Here is a 19,065-nt window from a genome sequence, read left to right on the forward strand (position 1 = left end):
AAAATAGAACTACCATATGACCCAGCAATCCCACTACTGGGCATATACCCGGAGAAAACCATAATTCAAAAAGATACATGTATCACAATATTCACTGTAGCACTATTTACAATAGCCAGGACATAGAACCAACCTAAGTGTCCATCGACAGATGAATACAGAAAGAAGATGTGGCCTATATATACAATGGAGTATTAACTCAGCCATAAAAAGGAACAAAATTCAGTTATTTGTAGTGAGGTGGTTGGACCTAGAGTCTGTCATACAGAGTGAAGTACGTCAGAAAGAGAAAAACAAATACCGTACGTGAACACATATATATGGAATTCAGAAAAATGGTACTGACGAACCTAGTGACAGGGCAGGAATAAAGACACAGATGTAGAGAACGGACTTCAGGACACAGGGCTGAAGGGGAGACAGGGACGTGGTGAGAGAGTAGCACTGACATATATACACGACCAAATGTAAAAGAGCTAGTGGTAAGCTGCCGCATAGCACAGGGAGATCAGCTCGGTGCTTTATGTCCCCCACAGGGGTGGGATAGGGAGTCTGGGAGGGAGCCTCAAGACGGGGGGATATGGGATATATGTATACATATAGGTGATTCACTTTGTTGTAAAGCAGAAACTAATACAGTGTTATAAAGCAATTATACTCTAATAAACATGTATTTTAAAATACCACAACGTTGTAAATCAACTACACTAGAAAATATTTCTTAAGTGAAAAAGATTTTCTGAATGTAAGTTTTATTGTGTGTGTGTACCACAGGTTCAATATATATGAATTATGTCCAATTGATTACATTGTTTTTCAAAATAAAGAATTTTTGATATTCTACATCAGCTGCATAATATAAATGCAGAAAAACTATATTATTCTTTTCTAAAGTTAAGAAATACCCATTTTGCTCAATCGGTATACTATAAACCACTAACTGTTAAAAAGGGATTCGTGACCTCTTCCTTCCAGAGAAATATTTCTGCACTCACACAAGTTTAATAGAATGTTCCGCCATGAACTGGCTTCCCACCTTAGAAACACGAGATTTGCATCCTGAAATCTTTCTTGCAAAAATGTCCAATTAACATCCTAGCATTACAGAAAGAAATGCTTTTTTCCAGATCTCAAATTACATACAACTTTATCAAGACATCATGTATGTTTTCTTTTTTCCACACACACAGACTGCATTTTATTTTTACAAGAGAAAAATCAACTGACACCAAGCATTGTAAATGGATGACCACAGCAAAAGCAACAATGATTGTAATTCCCAAACACGAAACACACTCGTACTATTGTCATAATATTGACATTCAGTCCAGGAATCCTCCACTGTAACAGCTCCTTTATTTTGCAGTGAAAGACATCATGTTACTTTTGTTTTGTTTTGTTTTTGTTTTTGTTTTTTTTTGTGGTACGCGGGCCTATCACTGTTGTGGGCTCTCCCATTGTGGAGCATAGGCTCCGGACGTGCAGGCTCAGCGGCCATGGCTCACGGGCCTAGCCGCTTCACGGCATGTGGGATCTTCCCGGACCGGGGCACGAACCCATGTCCCCTACATCGGCAGGCGGACTCTCAAACACTGCACCACCAGGGAAGCCCGACATCATATATATTGATATTATCAGCACTCACCTGAGATCTTCAAAAATCAACAAAAACATAATTTTGTGCTCTCTTTCATTTATTCTGGTTCTAAATGATCATTTCTAAATGAAAGTATTTAAGCATGTTAACGGCATCTTATAACATCATATTTCAAATGACTACCGTCTCTCCAAAGATGCCATATGAGGAACTCATAAGTAGGCTCTCCAAAGTTTTACTCTCTGAATCTGTATTACACTTCTGCTGAAATTCACAATGTTCATTATTCTCTGAGAATATTCGTTTTCTTGTATGTCCATCTCACATACTCTTTCATTTCATGAAGTTTTTTCCTACAATTTTACGCCTAGTTTATTTCTGAGAAAATGCATTATTCCACATTGATATTTATAGACACAAAGACTTCTATATAATTCCCTGAGAGTTTCAAGAACTCCTTATTGTTTTTTTTACATACCTAGCTTCTGAAGCTCTCCACAAAGCATTACTAAAATTGTATTTACATAAGTATCTACATATTAATCACACATTAATGCGTTTACAATTGTATTATGCTTTATTGATAATTTTGGAGCATAAACATAGCTGTCTTATTTACCACCCTCTTGGAAATCACTTTAATATTTGCACTTAGGACTTGAAAGAGAATGGATAAATAAAAACCTGAAGAATATGCAAATACAATTTATATATTTCTCATAAAATTAGGTGATTATCTAACCTTTATCCAGAAAAAAGAAGAGCCCACATACTCTGCAGTCATGATACTCGAGAACGTGTGGTCTTCCAGCAGGAAAACATGCAGCAATCCACGTGGCAGAGTTTACCTGTGACCAGCTGGGGTTAGTGTCCTATGCATTCCTTACATGCAACATATCGGCAGTGGCCAAAGGGAATTTGTCAGTTGTGGCAATAAGTATAATGAAGATTTGTAGCAGGTCATGCTCATATATTCAGCACAGGTACAATCAACATCTTGCTCAACTCTGGTAGATCTAAATCTGTATCTGTTACCTTGTCTTTAACGAGGAAATGTCAGAACTAACTTACAGAAAAAGGTGTTTTGTTTGTTTGTTTGTTTTAATTACAGTCACGGTGAGTAAGACATAGCTCAGAACAGCTAATGTGACTTAGTGATTCTCTCATCAGGAAATACAGTTTCTACTTCCCTGTTAATTCTCCACATTCTGTAGTAAGTTAAGTTTCAGTGGAAGATAAATCTACAGGGCAAAAAGAAAAGAAAACTTACATGTGTTGATAGGATCATTCTGACAGGTTTTACCACGTATGTCAGTGTTTCTGGTGATGGACACAAGCTAGAGCTCCCTACTCTGACATTTTCACTGATGTCATTCCCCTTGATCCTCAATTTGAAAGTGGATAAAAATGTTTTCTATGTTTTCTTCTTTAAGAAATTAAATAAAGAATGCTGTCTAGACATGATCCTCTAATGACTTTCAGTCAGTGGTCATCAAGAGAAGAAAAGCACAGAATCTCATCCCCACAGAAGGGTGACATTCAGTCAGGTAAGAAAATTCTCCCCAAAATCAGAGCTTCATCTTTAACATTCAATCAAAGGCTTTCACAGGTTCTTCATACTCTGCACTCAGCCTTACCATATGGGATTGGCTCTGAGAACCTCACACCAGATGACTAACACACATGTCATAGGACACTGATCTGGGACCAGATCCTGCCTCTCTTAATGATCTCCCTCAGGGACATTGCAATATTCTGGGATATTTCCTGGAGCCTTCTACTCTATACAGGTACACTTCCAAGTAGAAACAGAAGCTTTGATTCTCACTGGGACCCCTGCTCTGTCCAACCAACCTCTCTAGAAATATGATGTTCTAATCTCTCCTGATTAGAACATTGCACGGTCTCTCCCTGTGCTAATTTAGTAAAGGTAAAAGAGAAACAAGAAAGGGCAAACTATGCAGGGAGCAATATATAAGATTCCTTTACTTAATGTATTTATCTGATATACACAAACATTGAGAAATATAGATTCATTTCATAACGGTCAAGAAAAGAGGAAGAGGAACCTCCATGCCAACAGTATATATAGATTGGAATCAATCCTACATAAGCTCCAGCTAAAGCTTAGCTACGAGGTACTAACTCTTCTCATAAAGAAGCAATAGTTCTCCATCATTTGAAGCACACTGAGGACTCAGACAGCTGGACACTGAGGGTGTAGTCTCCTCACTTGAATTCTGTACCTGCATCACAGAGCAATGAAATATTCCCAAAGAATTATTAAGGATGAGGTGGGGAGCCGAAATAAAAAAGGTGAATCCATAGTCTGCCCTACCATTCGTTCTGCTGGATGTTACCACCATCTTGGCCCAGTATGACCTTCCCACTTTTCTCTGGGCCTCCCTACTTCCCACCTCCAACCTCTCATTATATCTTACCTACACTTGGAAACGACTCTAGTTTTTCCACTGATCTTCATCAACAAGCAATCCAAATAGCAACTGTGTATATAACTCCTTAGAAACCTCAGGTCTGACTCAGTAATACATGACCTTCGAAGTCAAAAGTTTTCCTAATTCCCTTTATTATTATTTTTTCCAATTTCCATGTACTTACACTCTCAGGACCTCCACTGTTCTCAGGTTTGTCTTCCCTGCAAAATCTGTCAACCTAGACATAGACTTAAGTACCACCCTCTAATCATCTCCTAGGGAATCCAGTTTTTAAAAAAGCCTCATGGACTTTAGTAAAGACTCTTAAAGATAACCCATGGGAGATAGCAGTACACCCACAGATATCTATTTAATACACCCTCAGAGTAATTTTTTTTCTTTTTTATAAAGTCTCTTCTGTCCAATGAAGACTCTCAGCTCTTCTTCAACATATGCAGTGTCTCACCCTTCTGATTACTCTCTGCTCTATCCCAGGGCCACTCCCTTTCCTGATATTACATTCTTTCCCAATTTTGTATGTTGGTAAAATCAAATAACATAAAATATAACATGTTAATTATTATAAAGTGCACCGTTCAGTGATATTAAATACATTCATATTATTGGGCGATCAACATCGCCATTTATCTTTCTAATTCTTTTCCTACGTTTTAAAACTGTAACTCTATATCCTTTAAACATAACTTTCCTTTTTGTTCCATAACCACCTGAAAAGCATCATTACCCTCCCAATTTCTATGGTTTTGACTACACTAAATACCCCATATAATTGAAATAAGTAGTTGCATTGTTATGACTCACTAAAAGTCACAAAAATGGCATATTTGGTAGCTAAATTTCCTCAGGATTCATCCATGTTGTAGCATATTCCCAGATCTTTTCCTTCTTAACACTGAATAATATTGTATTATATGGGTATACCACACTTTGCTTATCCAGGAACTAGTGGATAAACACTTAGGTTGCTTTCATATTTTAGCTACTGTGATTATTACTGCTCTAAACACTGGAGTACAAATATTACTTTAAGACCCTGATTTCAATTCCTTTGGGTATACCTCATAGTACAATTCCTGGATCATGTAGTAAGTCTATTTTTCAATATCTGAAAAATTGCCATACTCTTTTGCAAAGCAGCTATATCATTCTACACTCGCACTGACAGAGCACAATGCTTCCAACTCCCTCACATCCTCACCAATACTTGTTTTCTGCTTGTGTATGTGTGTGTGTGCTTGTGTGTGTATGCATGCACACAAATATATAAACATGCATTTAGTGATATGGAGCATCTATTCAAGCACTTAGTCATTTGTACATCTTTTTGAAGAACCATCTATTCAACTCTTTTATCCATTTTTGAATCAGGGTGTTTGCTTCTTGTTGAGTTGTAGGAATTCTCTGTATATTCTGAATAGGAATCTCTTGTCAGATAGATGGCTTTCAAATATTTTCTCCCATCTTGTGGGTTGCCATTTTATTCTGTTTACATTTCTTTGATACACATTTTTTAAAATTATGTACTGCAAATTGTTTATTTTTTTGTTAGCTGTACCTTTGTTGTTCCTTCATTTCATATTGAGGAAAACTGCCAAATCCAATGTCACGAAGCTCTTGTCCTGTGTCCTCTGCTAAGACTTTTAATTTTATTAGGCCTTATATTTAGTTTCTTGATACGTTTTCATTAATTTTTGCATATGATGTTAGGGAAGGGTCCATCTTCCTTCTTTTGCATGTTGACAACAAGACTTCTCAGCACCATTTGTTAAAAATACTGTCCTTTCTACTTTGAAAAGTCTTGGCAACTTGTCAAAAATCATTTGGCCATATATCAGGGTTTATTTCTGATTATTCTATTCTATTCTCTTGGTCTTGAATAAGGGAGAAAATAGTATAAACTATCCAGGTTGCTGAAGAGCATAAAGAAAGACCAGGACTGAGAATAAGGAGGGCAATATAGAACAGCAGGGAGTAAAAGACAGTGTGAGAGACGATCTTGTATTTGTGAGTTCATGGAAATATGATCAGGCTAAAACCACTAAACGCCTGACTTTGAACAATACGGTAAATGTCCTAGCAAGAAACATAACACTTACGCATCTCTGGGAAATATAATATGGGCATAAAGATAAGCTACACACAAATATATTAAAAAGGGAAGGGTTTTCATGGTGTGAGAATACTGTGGGATTTGAAATACAATTTACTTCTGTTCTACCATTCTCTCTAAAATTTATCAAAGTGTATATACAAGCAATTCCAATTCTTGTAATGTGCTTGACAGGTTTAATATGAACTTCAGCAGACCAGTAAATGTACATTCATAGTAGGACTCTACCCTAATCCAAAAAACAAAACACAAAATCTGGAAACACTACAGTTCACTTTGTCAACACACATACAGATGCAGTGATGGTTAACAGTCTAAAAACAGAAGGTGAGCATGGGTGCAAGAGGTTAATCCCCAGGCTGGGGTTGGGGTGCAGAGTTTGAGGGTAACACAGGTAGAAAAGGCTTTTGTCCTATCCTTGATTTTTGAGGTATGGAAGTTCACAGGTCACTACCTTCATTTCAAAATGAATGAATGCACTATACAATTTTTAAAAACAGGTGAAGTAAACATGAGTGATAATAAATTTCACACTATCACTAATCAAATAAGATACTAAGAAAAATTGAATAATATAATTTAAGAATGAAGCAGAGAGATTGTCCAAAATGGTAGCATTCAAAAACCCAGAGCTTGATGCCTCTCATGGGCACACCAAAGTCACAACTGTTTACAGAACAGCAATTCATGAAAAAGGCCGGGACCTACCATAAAAGATGTTTTAGAGCTAAAGATATAAGGAGGGCACCTCGGCAAGACAGGGAGGAAAGGCAAAATCTCAACAGAGCCAAGACCCAAACCCCCAGGTGGGTGGCCCACAAATGGGAGAATAATTACAATTTCTGAGGTGCTCCCAGGTAGCAAGGGGTATGAACCCATCATCAGGCTCCCAAGCCCAGGGACCCTGTGCTGGAAAGAAGAGTTCCCAGAAAGTTGGGCTTTGAAGACCAGTGGTGCTTATTTTCCAGAGAGCCAGAGGGTTGTGGGAAATAGAGATTCCACTCTTAAAAGGTGCTCACAAAATCCCACATGATCCGAGAATCAGAAGAGAAGCAGTCATTTGAACGGATCCTGGGTCACACCTACGTCCTGATCTTGGAGAGTCTCCCAGAGAGTCCAGAGGCAACTACAGCACAGCCTCAGGGACATAGACACTGGCAGAAGCCATCTGGGGGAGCTCCTTCTACCTCGTGGCCACTGGTACCAGCAAGCATAATTTCAGAATCCTCCCTCTATCTTTTTAGCCTCAGGACCTGGCCCTACCCATTTCCACCAGACTATAGACACAAGTACTAGGATGCTGCAGGCCAAGAAACTAACTGAGAAGGGGCATAGCCCCATCCACCAGCAAACAGGCTGCCTTCAGACCCTCTCAATGCACAGCTGCCCCTGGACATGGGCCCAGCCACCAAAAGCCCCAGGACCAGCCTCCACACCTCAGTGGACAGGCACCAGCCCCAGAGTCCCTGGCCCCTCTGACAAGTGAGCCTGTTCTGGCCTTGGAATCAGCCTCACCATCAGCAGCTGATCACTGCACAGGGACTCGATGGAGCTTGGACCTACCCAACAGAAAACCTGCTCTAGCAGTGGGATCAGCCTCATACACCAACAGGCACACAACAGCTCCAGGAATACCACAACCCAGCATCCTGTGTGACCAGAACACTTACCTGCAGGCCAGAAACAGCCATGGACTCAGCTAGGCACTGACCCTGCCCATCAGAATGCAAACACAAGATTAGGGGTACCCCAGATCCTGCAGATAGCTGTGTCAGGAACAGTGATCCAACACCAACTCTGCGACTCCTGGGCCCTGCAGCCAGAACTCAGGACCTGTGTCTTCCTCCCAGTAGCCAGCATCGCCCCAAGACCAGTGACTGGGCACTAGCCCTGATATCACCTGGACTGCAATTCTACCCATAAGTGAACCAGCACTAGATTTGGTGTCCCCCAGAGTTGTGCAGCCAGCTGCCTTTTGATTTAGCCTCACCAAGAAGCACAGACAGCTTCCATACCAGGCAGAGTCTGGCAAACAAGCACTCTGGGGGCAGCCAAGATTACCTGACCACCAACAGTAGTCAGCCCACCAAGCAGCCCACATAGGGGGTACACTTAGAACATATAGCTCTGGTGACCAGGGGACAGTGGGCTGCTGGGACACATAGGACCTCTCCTACAAAAGGCCACTTCTCCAAGGTTCAGGAAATGTAACGAACCTACTACATACATAACAATAAAAACAGCAAGTTAAGAAAAATGAGGTGACACAGAAACACGATCCAAATGAAGGAACAAGATAAGAACTCAGAAGATCTAAGTGAAGTGGAGATAGCCAATCTGCCCAACAAAGAGTTCAAGGTAATGACTGTAAAGATGATCAAAGAACTCAGGAGAAGAATGGACGACCAGAGCAAGAAGTTAGAATGTTTGAAAAAAGAGTTAGACAATTAAAGAACAACAAAACAGAGATGAGGACTACAATAACGGAAATGAAAAATACACTAAAAGGAAACTACTGTAGACTAAATGATACAGAGGAATGAATCAGAAAACTGAAGGAGAGAGTACTGGCAATCACTGAAGATGAACTGTAAAACAATAGATTAAAATGAAATGAGGAAAGTTGAACAGACTTGTGAAACAACATCAAGTGTACTAATATTTGCATTATACTGGTCCCAGAAGCAAAAAGGAAAGAGAAAGCAGTGTAGAACATACCTGAAGACGTAAGAGCTGAAAACTTCCATAACTTGGGAAAGAAAACAGACATCCAAGCCCAGTAAACACAGCAAGGCCAAAACGGGATCAACCCAAAGAAGACCACACCAAGACCCATTGTAATTAAAATGGCAAAAAAATAAAGATAAAAAGACACTATTAAAAGGAGCAAAGGAAAAGCAACAAGTTACAAACATGGGAACTTGCATTAAGTTATCAGCTGGCTTTTCAGGATAACCTCTGCATTCCAGAAGGGAGTGGCATGGTATATTTAAAGTCATGAAAGGGAAAAGCCTATAACCAAAAATACTCTACCCAGCAAGGCTCTCCTTCAGATTTGATGGTGAGATCTAAAGTTTTACAGAGAAGCAAAACTAAAAGAGCTCAGCATCGCCAAACCAGCTTTATGAGGAATCTTAAAGGGGCTTTTCTCAGTGAAAAAGAAAAGGCCACGACTGAAACATAAAAATTAGAAAAGGAAACTTACTAAAGGAAAAACCTCATTGGATAAGGCAAATATTCAACAAAGGCAGTAAATCAACCATGTACACAGCTAATAGGAAGGACGAAAGAAAACAGTAATAAAATCATCTATATTCACAATAAGAAGTTAAGGGACACACAAAACAAGTAGATGTAAAATACAAGGTCAAATTCAGTAACTGTGGGGGAGCAGAGTAACAATGCAGGGTTGTTAGTGTCCACGTGAAACTAAGGGCTCAGCAACTGAAATAATCACACACACACACACACACACACACACACACAACTGAAAGAAATCCAAACATCATATTAAAGATAGTCCTCACATCACAGACGAATAAAAGGGGAAGAAAGGAACAGTGAAGAAATTAAAGAGGGATTCTAAAAATACCCAAGAGAAATGAAAATGAACACACAGTGATCCAAAATCTATGGGACACAGCCAACGCAGTTCACAGGGGGAAGTTATAGTGATACAAGCTTATTCTTAGGAAACAAGAAAAATATCAAATAAACAACCTAACATTACACCTGAAGGAATTAGAAAAAGAAGAAAAAAACAAAACTCAAAGCTGTCAGAAAGAAAAAAATTAAGAAAACAATACCATATGCAATCACACCAAAAAGAATAAGATACCTAGGAACAAACACACCTAAGCAGGTAAAAGACATGTACTCAGAAATGTATCAGCCATTGGTGAAACAAGTTGAAGGCAACAGAAAAAGATGAGAAAATATAGCAGGTGCATGGACTGGAAGAATTAATACTGTTAAAATAACCATACTGCCAAAGACAATCTACAGATTTAATGCAATCCCTATCAGAATACCAAAGCATTTTCATAGAGCTTGAAAAAGTAATTTTAAAATTTGTATAGAAACACAAAGACCCCAAATAGCCAAACAATCTTGAGAAAGAACAGAGCTGGAGGCATCAGGCACCTTTACTTCAGATTATACTTCAAAGCAACAGTAATCAAAGAGCATCGGACTGGAGCAAAAACAGACACAAAGATCACTGGAATAGAATAGAGATCCCAAAAATAAGCCCACACGCGTATATTTAATTGATTTATGACAAAGCAGGCAATAGGGAGAAAGAACTGTCTCTTCAATAAGTGGTACTAGGAAAACTGGTCAGCTACATGGAAAAGAATAAAATTAGAGTATTTTAGCACACGGTATATAAAATTAACGCAAAACTGAATAAAAACCTAAATGTAGGACCATAAAACCCAGAGAGGAAAATACAGAACATTCTTCAACATAAATGATAGCAACAGTTTTGCGTTCAGTCTACTAAGGCAAATGAAACAAAAGCAAAAATAAACAAATGGGACTTCACTAAACTTAAAAGATTTTGCACAGCAAAGGAAACCAAAGACAAAATGAAAAGACAACCTGCTGAAGGAGAGACAATATTTGCACATGATAAGAGGTTAACACCAAAAAGATGACCAAGCAAGGGTTCATATCTAAACTACAGAAACAGCACATACAACTCAATATCAGAACTGCACCCAAAATATTTTTTTTAAAAATGAGAAGACCTAAATAGACATTTTTCCAAGGAAAAAATACAGGTAGACAGCCAGAATGCACAAAGATGCTAAACATAGCTAATCGGCAATAAAATGCAAATCAAAACTATGAGATATATCACCTCAGTCTTGTCAGAATGGCTGTCATCAACAAGGTCACAAATAACAAAGGTTAGTGAGGATGTGGAGAAAGGGAAACTCTTGTAAACTCTTGATGTGAATGTGAAGTAGTGCAGCTACTGTGGAAAGAAGAATGGAGGTTCCACAAAAAACTAAAAATAGAACTACCATAATATCCAGCAATTTCCCTCTTGGGTATATCAGAAGAAAACAAAAACACTATTTAAAAAAAAAAATAACTGCACACCACTGTTCATAACAGTGTTATTTGCCATAGCCAAGATGTAGAGTCAAACTAAGTGTTCATCAATAGGTTAGGGGATAAAAAATGATATTTATGATGACTTCAGCAAAAAAGGAAATGTTGCTATTTGCAAGAACATGGATGGACTTGGAGGGTATTATGCTTAGTAAAATAAGCCGCAGAGAAAACAAGCCTGGTAGGTTATCACTTACACGTGCATCTAAAACACTGAATACAACAACGACAATGAAACAGACTCACAGATTAAAGAACAGACTAGTGGTTACCAGCAGCGAGAGACAGGGCGGAGCAGCAAAATAGTGGTAGGAGGTTCTGAGGAAGAATCCACTTCGTATAAAATCAATCATCTACAGTGACGTTCTGCATAGCCTGGGGAATAGAGCCACTCTTTTATAATAAGTATAAATGGAGAAGAACCCAAACATTTATGAGTCACCATGTTGTACCTCTGAAACTAATATAATAATGTAAATTAACTATAGATCAATAAAATATAAAGTAAGAAACAATAAAGGAGAGACAGATTATTAGATAGAAATCAATTAAATAAACACAAGTTTTGGAAATCAAGGAATTAAAAAACAACATGTAAGACAACATTGGCCTTTAAAGTGTACGATCTATTCATTTAAAAGAAATCATTTAAGTGGTGAAAAATGGCACCCATTCTCACAATTTTGTATATCTAGGATAAATTATTATCTACAAAAATATGTTACAAATATTCACTCAAAAAGAAAGAGAAAATTTGGATTAACCTATTTTAGTATACAAATTTAATATCAAAGTCTCTATGTGACATTGATGTGAATAAGTTCTGTTAACCACTTCTAGTTTCTTTGTGATGTAAAATCTTTTAAAGCATAAAAATCAGCCTTTCTACGTCATTCCATTAGACATACATAGAAGTTAAAAGAAATGAGAAGACAGAAAAATCAACCAGGAAGGTGAATTTACTGAGAAACAGCCATTCGTTCTCCCTCCTCCTTTGCTTTTCCTCCTTTTCCAGGTCTCTTTTGGTTCCAATCAAGAGAAGTCTTGAGAATTCTGAGAATATTTCTTCGAGGGCTTCAAACCACCATACCTATGTTCTCTGCCACAACTACACACACGGGAACAAAAATAAACCTCTGCTATCTACTCATGTAGGAGAGATTCATGCAAAATAAACTCCTACATGGAGACCAACAGGTGAGTTTTCTACCTGTTCTTTATAATGTCCTTCCATTATAGTAAATCCCACACATTATGAGGCAGAAGGGGTTATGTGAGCTCTTCCTTGAAGTCAAAAACCTTGCATTCATTTCAAGTACCTGGTGATCATAGGGTACAGCCAGGGAAGGTGCCATCACCCTCGGGGGGCGGGGTGGGCGGTGAATGGGCTTCCGCAACCATGCACCTCCTGATGAACAGATTCTGAAGAAACAAAGGGCGGTCACACCGCAGCCAGCCTGTCAGACTGTCGGGCCACTGGGCAACCCCACCAGTCTGGAAGTGCCCCATAAGTTGCTCAAAGCAAAACTCTGCCCCCCCGTGAAGCCAGGCAATTTGGGCCAGAGAGTCAGAGGAGACTGGTAATCAACTCCTCCTCTCTGCTCACCTCCTTGGGGTTACAGCAACCCCACCTCCAAACCCAACTCTGATCCTGGAGTGCCAAGGTGGGAGCGCAGGTGGGTTCTGCCGGTGCTTCAGCGCCTTCTGGGAAGCCCCCTAGTTTGAATATGATTTGAGTTTGATCCTGAGAAACCATCAGAACTTCCCACCAGAGATAAATAAGGAGATTCTGGCCTTTATTAGTACGCACGGTGAACCCGGTTGTCCTGGCTGTACTTGCCAACCCTCCTATTTTACGCACCTATGTTTATCCACCTTCCTCCCTGTGAGTACCTTTGACTAACCCTGAGCTCAGACTCCTGACCTATTACAGTGACTTTTTCAGTCTTTCTTTAAAAATGTACAGGTAGGGCTTCTCTGGTGGCGCAGTGGTTGAGAGTCCGCCTGCAATGCGGGGGACACAGGTTCATGCCCCAGTACGGGAGGATCCCACATGCCGCGGAGCGGCTAGGCCTATGAGCCATGGCCGCTGAGCCTGTGCGTCCGGAGCCTGTGCTCCACGATGAGAGAAACCACAACAGTGAGCGGCCCGCGTACCGCAAAAAAAAAAAAAAAAAAAAAAAAAAAAAAAAAAAAAAGGACAGGTAATAAAATGAATTTAACCTAGAAGCAGCAGCTCAGTAAGGGAAATAAAATCATCAGAAGTTATCTAATCACAGCCACAGCCATCCAGGGCCCTGTCTTATCCGCTGGGGCATAAGAATGGGACCTTCCTAAACCTGAAGGGCATCCAATCAAATAAGTTGATTATGCTCACCTCTGGCTCTTGGAGGGATTGCTAGGAAGTCTACCCAGGGTATACTGACTGCAAAACACGGTCATGGCTTTGAAACACCTATGCTCCAGGAAAGATTTTTGCGGTGCATGGGGAAGGTTTCTTTTTGACATCAAGCAAAAAATAAGTCACCAAGCCCTTTGAGCACAGGGCTTCTTAAGAGGGAAGTAGAAGGAAGGAATGGGCAGAAAACATGATCTCCTCGGAAGTGCAGGGCGTTTTTCCAAAAGAGTAGGATTTAGTCTCAGTTTAAGGAGAACACCTTTAAATAGCTGGGACAGCTCCAAACTGCAGTTTAGGGAACGAGTGCTCCAAAAGAACAGTGCTTTACAAGTCCTGGCCAGGCAGCAAGAGGATGAAGAGTTGGTTTTGCATAGTTTTGAACGCAGGAGTAAAGAAACCGAGGCATCTCTGACTAAAAGGGCCTGAGATCCTATGGCATCAGTGGGTCAGTCAGTTGCAGGGGGCAGGGGGTGTGGGGGGCGATATTTCTCTCTCAACATCTCCCAGGGCAGCCACCCCTCCCAACCCCACCCCCCTACTCCCTTCACCCTTCCTCCCTCCACTGTTGGGTCCCCAGGGACAGCACTTCTTAAGCTGGAGCGCTCAAGCACCATCTCTGCAGTCTGGATTCTTCCTGGAGCCCGGCAAGTTCTGGGACAGGAAGCCAGGTCTGCAAGGCCGCTGGGGTGCAGTCAGCCCTGGAGGTCTGGAGGGGAAATGGAGCCCTGAAGCCCACCCACGTCCTTGAAGCCGAGGGAGGAACACATCCTTCTAACAGTACTTCTCAGGGGTCAGCATGCTCCCCACCCGACGGTGATCCATACTCACTTGAGGCAACAAGGACTGCCTCTAACCGGCCCCCTCGATTGCGCCTTAAGGGTCCTCGCACATGTGTGATAGCGCAGGCCCTGGATCTCTTTAGTCAGCCTAGGCCAGTGCTGCCGGGGTCCCTCCAGTCCCATCCCCAGCCCCTCCCTCTGGGACTGTATCTAATAGAAGAAAGAGCACAGAGGAATTGGCTAAATCAAGGGACCGGGGAGCCTGGGTATGAGTTTGAAGACCGAGAACCTAAGGCACAATTACATATTATTGGAGACTCTTGTGGGGTGTGTGGGGTGAGGTTAGGAGGCTGAGAGGCTGAGTCGACCTGGTGAGTCCAGCCCCAGGACACCACACAGCCCCGTCCCCCCTTCCCTGCCATCAGACAAGGGGTGCCGCAACTCCAGCCGGGACTCTGCACTTCCCCCTCCCTGATTCTCCTCCAGAAGAGCAGGTGGCCCCGCTCTGAGGGCAGCGGCAAGACAACGGACCAAGTCCCCCCGCACTAAGGCACTCCTGGAAGCTCTTCCTGCACAGCAGTGCCGGCTTGGAGCAAACCCGAGCAGCGCCAAAGTTGGTCTCATCCTGCAGCGGAGGGACGCAGGGTTTAAGCCAGCTGCCCTGGCTTTAAAGCAATCAGCACCCCCTTTAAGTCAGGTGACCCGACTTTAAATCACTGTGTGCCCCTCAAGCCTGCAACTTCAAAAGTTGGGAACTTCACTTTGATCCCAGCACCTCACATAGCTGAAGGCACACTAGTCACCCCCAAGCCTGCCTTACAGGCAGGATATAAGGTAAGGGGATGGGCGTGCACTCATGGTGATGAGGGTGCACTTCACGTACCAGAAGGGTCCAGGCACCCTGGGGTACAGCTACCAGTGCACGGTACAGCAGCTCCCTGGCAAAGCTGGTGAGGCCCAGGGAGAGCAGGCACACCCATGCGTGCAGAGGTTCCAGGACGGGAGCTGGGGCACAGCCAGCCGGGAGGGTGTGAAAGTGGAGGATCTGAGCCTTTTGTGAAAGGCAGACACAGAGGATGGATGAGAAACAAAGACCAGGTGAAATATGGATTTGAAAAACACACCCTGCTCTTGAAATTGGGGTGGGGGGCACCCCAGACTTGAGACTTCTTACTCCCCAGTACCTAGTGCTTTGGCCTTTGCCCAATTACTTATAAAATTTACTGATAATATCTAACCCATAGAATACCGCATTTGTAGTGGTATTGCATGTTAATGTTTCTATAGTGGAAAAATCTTTTCTACAAGAAACATGTACACTATCTGAAATCAACTAAAACCCCTCTTTATAAAGTACTATATTGGACTTCCCCGGTGGCGCAGTGGTTAAGAATATGCCTGCCAAAGCAGGGGACATGGGTTCGAGCCCTGGTCAGGGAAGATCTCACATGCTGCGGAGCAGCTATGCCCATGCGCCACAACTAGTGAACCTGCAGGCCACAACTACTGAAGCCCGTGTGCCTAGAGCCGGTGTTCCACAACAAGCGCAGCAAGAGAAGCCACTGCAATGAGAAGCCCGCGCACCACAACAAAGAGTAGCCCCCGCTCGCCGCAACTGGAGAAAGCCCACGCACAGCAACGAAGACCCAACACAGCCAAAAATTAATTAATTAATTAATTAATTTTTAAAAGTACTATATCCTTCTGTACAACTTCTCTGGGAAGCACAGAGATGGCGTGGGAGAGTGAGAAAGACCAATATTTACTGCACATCTCTCATGCAGGTGCTCTGCTGGCTCAGATACATTTATCCCCACTTTACAAAGGAGGAAATAAGCTCAGAGAGGTTTAGTAATTTTCCCAAAGCCAAACAGCTATTGAGTGGCAGAACCAAGATCTGAACCAAGTCTGTTACCTCCAAAGCCTAAGTCCTCATCACAACAAAACTCAATTAATATTTACATTTATCGAATTACATTGCAGCCTGGGGAGTTCTTGGCACAATCCTGAATAAGAGTGAGAAAGAAAGAAATAGCATTGTTCCTACAGTCAACCAAAATTTTTGGAGCAGCGGCTAGATGCCTGGTCCTTTTTGGGGTTCAGCAGTGATCACGACAGGAAAAGTCGTGCTTTCATGAACCATGTAGTGGGGAGGAGAGACGGGTGCAACTTGGGTGAGGGATTTCACCTTGCTGGGCCTCTGTTTTCTCATCTGGAAAATGGGATGGGTGTTCCTCATTTTCTGGGATTGTCCGGCTGGACATTCTCTGATTCCATAAGAAGCATTTGTTTTCCTGTTTCTTTAAAATTCATTCAAGCCATGAGCCATGATGCATGTTGTTAGCTGCTCCCCAAATCACTCTTCCCCACCCTTTTCCTGTGATCAGGTCTTTCCCCAAACATGACTCACAATCAGTCAAGTCACAGAACCTAAGGGGCACCCAGCAGAAAAATTCCAACCCTTGCTTCTCAGGAGCTCTGCGGTCTACCTGCCAGGTAAACTTAACTCACCTGGGACAAGGTGGCCATCCCTGGTTTCACATCAACATGATCTCAGGCACAAACCTCCTTTTTTTCCATTTGGTCTTTAAGTTACTTGTTGAAACAACTGTACAAATATGACAAAGGTATAAAATCAGGCATCTTCTGCCCCCAGCGCCTACTAATACATGATGTTCTGCCACTTTAATGATAAAGATAGAACATTTCAACATTCTGCTGCCCTCATTATTTGTCATTTTTGTTGATATTTCTATTGAATACATCTTTCAATATTTTAACAATGGAACATTTATTTAGGTTGCTCCAGACCCAGCCTTTAGTGGTAAGGGATTTGTTGTCATATTTCTATTATGTTTCCTTTAAAAACCATTATCCTATTTAAATGGATTAAGTCAATTCTATAGGCATTTATCTTATGATATTCATGAAGTTAATCCATAGAGGGCAGTGGTACAATTGATCGCACTTGAGAACCTCTAGTAACACAGTTAAGTGTACATATTATCTACGTGTAAACCGAAGTACATGCCGAGTGAGATTCTCTTACCCTCTTCACTCTGTGCCCCTCAAGCCTGTGAGAAATGGAATATTTCTTGCCATCTCAGTAAACAAAGGATATCACAGTCATCAGCCCTTGCAGCCCTCCAGTGTGAGCCGCGAGCCCTGAGGATCTCAGGATATGCAAATACAGAATGCAGGCCCCAGAGCGCTGAGGTGCATATGAAAGGAAGGAATTCAGGGAGCCCAGCCTCTGGCATCTCCGCAAACAAAGAAAAGCGCTGCATTCCTCACGTTGGGAGAGCCGGTTTGCCTTAGTTAACAATCACCTGCTGATGGTCCCCATTACCTGCGCCAGTGCCCTGCCCTGTCCCCTCCCCCGGTCCTTTAGCTCAGGGAGGAAGGAGGGCAGAGGGACTCCGCTGAATAAGGGGCCTGCGAGCCTCGGGAGGAGTTTTTAGCCGCCTTCCCCGCAGTCGGGGGGAGGCGCGCTGACGCTGCAGCCGGGCCCTGCGCCTCCCTTGCCCCGTTTCCCCTCAGGACACTCAGGCCGACCCCCTCCCCACGCCCCCCAGGCCCCGCGAGCCAGGCCGAGGGCAGGGGCGAGAGGAGGGACCGAAGTTCCCGGGACCAGACGCTGGGGGCCGCCCTTTCTGCACAGCAGCGGCGGGTGGCGGCGAACCCCTGCCCCTCAGAAGCTGGTCTTGCCCTGCCGCCAGGGCACCGTACCAGGCGGAGGGTCGGCGCCCACTTACCCGGCCCGCCGTCCGCATGACTGTCGCGGCTTCGGCCTCCGGGGCCCCTCCAGAGCCGGCAGCGTCAGTGAGGCCGCCCTCGCCGCGGGCTCCGGGGCAGTTCCGTGAAGGCGGAGGGAAGAGACCCCGAGCCGGGAGCTCCAGCTCTGCGGAAACGCGGGCTCCGTTCTGGGCGCAGCGGGTGGGACCGCTCTGCCCCGAGGCCTTCTGGGAGGGACGGAGGCGCCGGGGGAGGGAGCCGCCAGGAGCGCAGGGCCCCGTCGGGGGTCCTGGAGGGGCGGCCCGGCCTGAGGGCCCCGCCCACTGTGACCGCAGCCCAGGCATTTTTCCTGGAGTCCTACACTACAAAGTTAGAAAGATACACGGTCTATAGTAAATATTCACAAATGATTGTTGCTGCTGTGCTTACTATCCTATTAAAGGTGTAAAATCCATAAAACACTTTAAGTTCAAAATTAAATATGAATTTTTACCTTTCTAATTATGTCTCTGCTATTCACAATTGTCGTTAATGAATCAGAGACTGTGGCATCACTAGTTAAAAGTGAGCTTGTTAAAAAAATAGAACTCAGGCCCACCGGACCTACTGAATCACAATCTGAACTTTTACAATCTCCCCAGTGTCCTTGTGTACCCATGAATAGTTGAAAGGTACATTTCTACCTCGACACGTCTTTTCTGTCTGAGAAATACACACATTTTATCCAATTTGATATAAATAAAACACTCAAAAATGCATATGCCTGTATTGAAACCATCATTTTATCATTTCTTTTCCAGATAAGTATAGTCTTTATACTGGTTTTGTGGATCAGATGCCACACTCTTTTCTTGTAGTTAGAAATAAGA

General features: G+C 42.7%; 1 long non-coding RNA gene across 1 annotated transcript in view; it reads right to left on the minus strand.

Annotated features, from left to right (window-relative positions):
* Positions 1-18,709, minus strand: part of LOC309806573 — a 45,512-nt gene extending 26,803 nt beyond the window's left edge. The window contains exons 1-2 of the long non-coding RNA XR_014294404.1: positions 18,217-18,709; positions 16,973-17,069 (exon numbers count right to left, since the gene is read on the minus strand). This is a non-coding gene — a long non-coding RNA (uncharacterized lncRNA). The remainder of the gene's footprint in view (positions 1-16,972; positions 17,070-18,216) is intronic.
* Between the last annotated feature and the right edge of the window lie 356 nt (positions 18,710-19,065).

This window comes from Mesoplodon mirus (genome assembly GCF_964341445.2).
Source record: "Mesoplodon mirus genome assembly, chromosome: 6".
Classification (NCBI taxonomy): Eukaryota; Metazoa; Chordata; class Mammalia; order Artiodactyla; family Ziphiidae; genus Mesoplodon; species Mesoplodon mirus.